The following is an 8,348-nucleotide window of genomic DNA, read 5'->3' as shown; positions in this document are numbered from 1 at the left end:
ACCACCACCACCACCAAGAGGTATCCACGTGTTTCGTAGTAGTAATCTGGCACAGCGAAAGTGCTATTATGCTCCCGAGCACATGTGTGCTCGTTATCTGCCCCGTCCACATGCAACGAGATCCTCAAAAAGGGATGTATAGGCCCAGGTATAGTTGGTGTATTATTAATTTCTGCATGGCCCATGGCCCACATCTGACTACCAAGCAACATGACGCCGTAAGGCTATATAGGACCGGCTCAGAAGTCAGTCACGAAATGGCCCATGAACGCAGAGATTCTGGACTAACGGAGCACCGCCAACCCATTTATTTATGGGAAAAGCTAAAATCCTGCCGACTGGCAGGTTGCAACAGATCCGCACGACCCGAGCGTCGTCAGATCCTGATCGCACGGCTGTGTTTGTTCCCGCGAGCGACGTTCTCTTTCCTGCGGTGGAGAAAAATAAATGCCGATTGCGTTGCCAGGATTCGAACTCTGGTCGCTGTAGCTATAGGAGCATCTCGCTGACCAACTGAGCTACTTTGCAATTGTTGTTTTGTACAGCAAGTTTAACAATTTGACCTTATCTTTCTACTGCACTGACAAGCATATCTCTGTTTTTTTCCTCTCATGCCCTGTATCATTTTTTGTTCTTATTCACCATACAAAACCATTTGTTACAAGTTTTCAAATCCAGATTAACTGGTATTTCTACCTTAGTAAATGAGAGCGAGAAAGAAAGACCACAACGCCTTTAACGAGGAGACAACCATTTGCTCCAAGTTTTTAAAAGGACCGATGCAACGTGTTTTGTACTCCACTTGTCTCTTTTTGTTGTATTGATGAAGTTTTTCTAGAGAAATAAATGTTTCATCCTATAGAATTTGAACAACGGTCTTTTTCTCGTTTGTCATTCCTTGGCAAATTCTCTGTAATGAACCCGATAATTATACGCACCACAAACCAGATAGCTTATGTACAAATATCGTAGTAGCTTTTCTGATCCAAAAAACCCTAATGTAAACATACACTCGATAACTTTTTTGTATGAATAGCATGGTAACTCATACATCGCATAGCTGATAATTTATGCACGAAGGTCCTGGTATCTTCAGCGGCCGAGGGGAGTTGATCAAATTGTTTGGGAACGTAGTAATTTCAAAAAAATTCCTACGCACACGCAAGATCATGGTGATGGCATAGCAACGAGAGGGGAGAGTGTTGTTCACGTACCCTCGTAGACCGTAAGCGGAAGCGTGAGCACAATGCGGTTGATGTAGTCGTACGTCTTCACGATCCGACCGATCCAAGTACCGAACGTACGGCACCTCCGAGTTCAGCACACGTTCAGCTCGATGACGATCCCCGGGCTCCGATCCAGCAAAGCTTCGGGGATGAGTTCCGTCAGCACGACGGCCGGCCAAGGAGGGCGCGCCAAGGGGGGAGTCCTACTCCCATCGGGAGTAGGACTCCCTTCTTTCCTAGTTGGAACAGGAGAAGGGGGGGAAGGAGGAAGAGGGGAAGGAAAGGGGGGGCGTCGCCCCCCTTCCCTTGTCCTATTCGGACTAGGAGGGGGAGGGGCGCGCGGCCCCCTCCTGGCTCCTTCTCTCTTCTCCCTCGTGGCCCATGTAGGCCCATTAACCCCCCGGGGGGTTCCGGTAACCTCCCGGTACTCCGGTAAAATGCCGATTTCACCCGGAACCATTCCGATGTCCAAACATAGGCTTCCAATATATCAATATTTATGTCTCGACCATTCCGAGACTCCTTGTCATGTCCGTGATCACATCCGGGACTCCGAACAAACTTCGGTACATCAAAACTTGTAAACTCATAATAAAACTGTCATCGAAACGTTAAGCGTGCGGACCCTACGGGTTCGAGAACTATGTAGACATGACCTAAAACCATTCTCGGTCAATAACCAATAGCGGGACCTGGATGCCCATATTGGTTCCTACATATTCTACGAAGATCTTTATCGGTCAAACCGCATAACAACATACGTTGTTCCCTTTGTCATCGGTATGTTACTTGCCCGAGATTTGATCGTCGGTATCCAATACCTAGTTCAATCTCGTTACCGGCAAGTCTCTTTACTCGTTCTGTAATACGTCATCTCATAACTAACTTATTAGTTATAATGCTTGCAAGGCTTAAGTGATGAGTATTACCGAGAGGGCCCAGAGATACCTCTCCGACAATCAGAGTGACAAAACCTAATCTCGAAATACGCCAACTCAACATGTACCTTCGGAGACACCTGTAGTACTCCTTTATAATCACCCAGTTACGTTGTGACGTTTGGTAGTACCCAAAGTGTTCTTTCGGTAAACGGGAGTTGCATATTTCTCATAGTTGCAGGAACATGTATAAGTCATGAAGAAAGCAATAGCAGAATACTAAACGACCAAGTGCTAAGCTAATGGGATGGGTCATGTCAATCACATCATTCTTCTAATGATGTGATCCCATTAATCAAATGACAACACATGTCTATGGTTAGGAAACATAACCATCTTTGATTAATGAGCTAGTCAAGTAGAGGCATACTAGTGACTATATGTTTGTCTATGTATTCACACATGTATCATGTTTCCGCTTAATACAATTCTAGCATGAATAATAAACATTTATCATGATATGAGGAAATAAATAATAACTTTATTATTGCCTCTAGGGCATATTTCCTTCAGTCTCCCACTTGCACTAGACTCAATAATCTAGATTACATAGTAATGATTCTAACACCCATGGAGTCTTGGTGTTGATCATGTTTTGCTCGTGAGAGAGGCTTAGTCAACGGGTCTGCAACATTCAGATCCGTATGTATTTTGCAAATCTCTATGTCTCCCACTTGGACTTGGTCCCGAATGGAATTGAAGCATCTCTTGATGTGCTTGGTCCTCTTGTGAAATCTGGATTCCTTTGCCAAAGCAATTGCACCAGTATTGTCACAGAAGATCTTCATTGGTCCCGATGCACTAGGTATGACACCTAGATCGGTAATGAACTCCTTCATCCAGACTCCTTCATTTGCTGCTTCGGAAGCAGCTATGTACTCCGCTTCACATGTAGATCCAGCCACGACGCTTTGTTTAGAACTGCACCAACTTACAGCTCCACCGTTTAATATAAACACGTATCCGGTTTGCGATTTAGAATTGTCCGGATCAGTGTCAAAGCTTGCATCGACGTAACCTTTTACGACTAGCTCTTTGTCACCTCCATATATGAGAAACATATCCTTAGTCCTTTTCAGGTATTTCAGGATGTTCTTGACCGTTGTCCAGTGATCCACTCCTGGATTACTTTGGTACCTTCCTGCCAAGCTTATTGCTAAGCATACGTCAGGTCTGGTACACAGCATTGCATACATGATAGAGCCTATGGCTGAAGCATAGGGAACATCTTTCATTTTCTCTCTATCTTCTGCTGTGGTCGGGCATTGAGTTTGACTCAACTTCACACCTTGTAGCACAGGCAAGAAACCTTTCTTTGCCTGATCCATTTTGAACTTTTTCAAAATTTTGTCAAGGTATGTGCTTTGTGAAAGTCCTATTAAGCGTCTTGATCTATCTCTATAGATCTTGATGCCTAATATGTAAGCAGCTTCACCGAGGTCTTTCATTGAAAAACTTTTATTCAAGTATCCCTTTATGCTATCCAAAAATTCTATATCATTTCCAATTAATAATATGCCATCTACATATAAAATCAAAAATGCTACAGAGCTCCCACTCACTTTCTTGTAAATACAGGCTTCTCCAAAAGTCTGTATAAAACCATATGCTTTGATCACACTATCAAAATGTTTATTCCAACTCCGAGATGCTTGCACCAGCCCATAAATACATCGCTGGAGTTTGCACACTTTGTTAGCACCTTTTGGATCAACAAAACCTTCTGGTTGCATCATATACAACTCTTCTTCCAGAAATCCATTCAAGAATGCAGTTTTGACATCCATTTGCCAAATTTCATAATCGTGAAATGCAGCAATAGCTAACATGATTCGGACAGACTTAAGCATCGCTACGGGTGAGAAAGTCTCATCGTAGTCAACCCCTTGAACTTGTCGAAAACCTTTCGCAACAAGTCGAGCTTTATAGACTGTTATATTACCATCAGCGTCAGTCTTCTTCTTAAAAATCCATTTATTCTCAATGGCTTGCCGATCATCGGGCAAGTCAACCAAAGTCCATACTTTGTTTTCGTACATGGATCCCATCTCAGATTTCATGGCCTCTAGCCATTTTGTGGAATCTGGGCTCATCATCGCTTCCTCATAGTTCGTAGGTTCATCATGGTCAAGTAACATGACTTCCAGAACAGGATTACCGTACCACTCTGGTGCGGATCTTATTCTGGGAGACCTGCGAGGTTCAGTAGAAACTTGATCTGAAGTTTCATGATCAATATCATTAGCTTCCTCACTAGTTGGTGTAGTTGTCACAGGAACTGGTTCTTGTGACGAACTACTTTCCAACAAGGGAGTAGATACAGTTATCTCATCAAGTTCTACTTTCCTCCCACTCACTTCTTTCGAGAGAAACTCCTTCTCTAGAAAGGATCCGAATTTAGCAACGAAAATCTTGCCCTCAGATCTGTGATAGAAGGTGTACCCAATAGTCTCCTTTGGGTATCCTATGAAGATACATTTCTCCGATTTGGGTTCGAGCTTATCTGGTTGAAGTTTCTTTACATAAGCATCGCAGCCCCAAACTTTAAGAAACGACAACTTTGGTTTCTTGCCAAACCACAGTTCATAAGGTGTCGTCTCAACGGATTTTGATGGTGCCCTATTTAACGTGAATGCGGCCGTCTCTAAAGCATAACCCCAAAACGATAGCGGTAAATCTGTAAGAGACATCATAGATCGCACCATATCTAGTAAAGTACGATTACGACATTCGGACACACCATTTCGTTGTGGTGTTCCGGGTGGCGTGAGTTGCGAAACTATTGCGTATTGTTTCAAGTGTAGACCAAACTCGTAACTCAAATATTCTCCTCCACGATCAGATCGTAGAAACTTTATTTTCTTGTTACGATGATTTTCCACTTCACTCTGAAATTCTTTGAACTTTTCAAATGTTTCAGACTTGTGTTTCATTAAGTAGATATACCCATATCTGCTCAAATCATCTGTGAAGGTGAGAAAATAACGATACCCGCCGCGAGCCTCAACATTCATTGGACCACAAACATCAGTATGTATGATCTCCAACAAATCAGTTGCTCGCTCCATAGTTGCAGAGAACGGCGTTTTAGTCATCTTGCCCATGAGGCACGGTTCGCAAGTACCAAGTGATTCATAACCAAGTGATTCCAAAAGCCCATCAGTATGGAGTTTCTTCATGCGCTTTACACCGATATGACCTAAACGGCAGTGCCACAAATAAGTTGCACTGTCGTTATCAACTCTGCATCTTTTGGTTTCAACACTATGAATATGTGTATCACTACTATCGAGATTTAATAAAAATAGACCACTCTTCAAGGATGCATGAACATAAAAGATATTACTCATATAAATAGAACAACCATTATTCTCTGATTTAAATGAATAACCGTCTCGCATCAAACAAGATACAGATATAATGTTCATGCTTAACGCTGGCACCAAATAACAATTATTTAGGTCTAAAACTAATCCCGATGGTAGATGTAGAGGTAGCGTGCCGACCGCGATCACATCGACTTTGGAACCATTTCCCACACGCATCGTCACCTCGTCCTTAGCTAATCTTCGCTTAATTCATAGTCCCTGTTTCGAGTTGCAAATATTAGCAACAGAACCAGTATCAAATACCCAGGTGCTACTGCGAGCATTAGTAAGGTACACATCAATAACATGTATATCACATATACCTTTATTCACTTTGCCATCCTTCTTATCCGCCAAATACTTGGGGCAATTCCGCTTCCAGTGTCCAGTCTGCTTGCAGTAGAAGCACTCAGTTTCAGGCTTAGGTCCAGACTTGGGTTTCTTCTCTTGAGCAGCAACTTGCTTGCCGTTCGTTTTGAAGTTCCCCTTCTTCTTCCCTTTGCCCTTTTTCTTGAAACTGGTGGTCTTGTTAACCATCAACACTTGATGCTCCTTTTTGATTTCTACCTCCGCAGCTTTTAGCATTGCGAAGAGCTCGAGAATAGTTTTTTCATCCCTTGCATATTATAGTTCATCACAAAGCTCTTGTAGCTTGGTGGTAGTGATTGGAGAATTCTGTCAATGACACTATCATCAGGAAGATTAACTCCCAGTTGAATCAAGTGATTATTATACCCAGACATTTTGAGTATGTGTTCACTGACAGAACTATTCTCATCCATCTTGCAGCTGTAGAACTTATTGGAGACTTCATATCTCTCAATCCGGGCATTTGCTTGAAATATTAACTTCAACTCCTGGAACATCTCATATGCTCCATGACATTCAAAACATCGTTGAAGACCCGGTTCTAAGACGTAAAGCATGGCACACTGAACTATAGAGTAGTCATCAGCTTTGCTCTGCCAGACGTTCTTAACGTCGTCAGTTGCATCAGCAGCAGGCCTGGCACCCAGCGGTGCTTCCAGGACGTAACTTTTCTGTGCAGCAATGAGGATAATCCTCAGGTTACGGACCCAGTCCGTGTAATTGCTACCATCATCTTTCAGTTTTGCTTTCTCAAGGAACGCATTAAAATTTAACGGAACAACAACACGATCCATCTATCTACAAACAAACATAGACAAGCAAAATACTATCAGGTACTAAGTTCATGATAAATTTAAGTTCAATTAATCATATTACTTAAGAACTCCCACTTAGACGGACATCTCTCTAGTCATCTAAGTGATCATGTGATCCAAATCAACTAAACCATGTCCGATCATCACGTGAGATGGAGTAGTTTCAATGGTGAACATCACTATGTTGATCATATCTACTATATGATTCACGTTCGACCTTTCGGTCTCCGTGTTCCGAGGCCATATCTGTATATGCTAGGCTCGTCAAGTATGACCTGAGTACTCCGCGTGTGCAACTGTTTTGCACCCGTTGTATTTGAACATAGAGCCTATCACACTCGATCATCACGTGGTGTCTCAGCACGAAGAACTTTCGCAACGGTGCATGCTCAGGGAGAACACTTCTTGATTATTAAGTGAGAGATCATCTTAAAATGCTACCGTCAATCAAAGCAAGATAAGATGCATAAAGGATAAACATCACATGCAATCAATATAAGTGATATGATATGGCCATCATCATCTTGTGCTTGTGATCTCCATCTTCGAAGCACCGTCATGATCACCATCGTCACCGGCGCGACACCTTGATCTTCATCGTAGCATCGTTGTCGTTATGCCATCTAATGCTTCTACGACTATCGCTACCGCTTAGTGATAAAGTAAAGCAATTACAGGGCGTTTGCATTTCATACAATAAAGCGACAACCATATGGCTCCTGCCAGTTGCCGATAACTTCGGTTACAAAACATGATCATCTCATACAATAAAATATAGCATCACGTCTTGACCATATCACATCACAACATGCCCTGCAAAAACAAGTTAGACGTCCTCTACTTTGTTGTTGCAAATTTTACGTGGCTGCTACGGGCTTAGCAAGAACCATTCTTACCTACGCATCAAAACCACAACGATAGTTTGTCAAGTTGGTGCTGTTTTAACCTTCGCAAGGACCGGGCGTAGCCACACTCGGTTCAACTAAAGTGAGAGAGACAGACACCCGCCGGTCACCTTTAAGCAACAAGTGCTCGTAGCGGTGAAACCAGTCTCGCGTAAGCGTACGCGTAATGTCGGTCCGGGCCGCTTCATCTCACAATGCCGCCGAACCAAAGTATGACATGCTGGTAAGCAGTATGACTTATATCGCCCACAACTCACTTGTGTTCTACTCGTGCGTATAACATCAACCCATAAAACCTAGGCTCGGATGCCACTGTTGGGGAACGTAGTAATTTCAAAAAATTTCCTACGCACACGCAAGATCATGGTGATGGCATAGCAACGACAGGGGAGAGTGTTGTCCACGTACCCTCGTAGACCGTAAGCGGAAGCGTTAGCACAACGCGGTTGATGTAGTCGTACGTCTTCACGATCCGACCGATCCAAGTACCGAACATACGACACCTCCGAGTTTAGCACACGTTCAGCTCGATAACGATCCCCGGGCTCCGATCCAGCAAAGCTTCGGGGATGAGTTCCGTCAGCACGACGGCGTGGTGACGATGATGATGTTCTACCGGCGCAGGGCTTCGCCTAAGCTTCGCGACGATATGATCGAGGTGGAATATGGTGGAGGGGGGCACCGCACACGACTAAGGAACGATCCGTAGATCAACTTGTGTGTCTAG

Source organism: Triticum dicoccoides, chromosome 7B, assembly GCF_002162155.2.
Source record: "Triticum dicoccoides isolate Atlit2015 ecotype Zavitan chromosome 7B, WEW_v2.0, whole genome shotgun sequence".
Classification (NCBI taxonomy): domain Eukaryota; kingdom Viridiplantae; phylum Streptophyta; class Magnoliopsida; order Poales; family Poaceae; genus Triticum; species Triticum dicoccoides.
Note: the sequence above shows the minus strand (reverse complement) of the source record.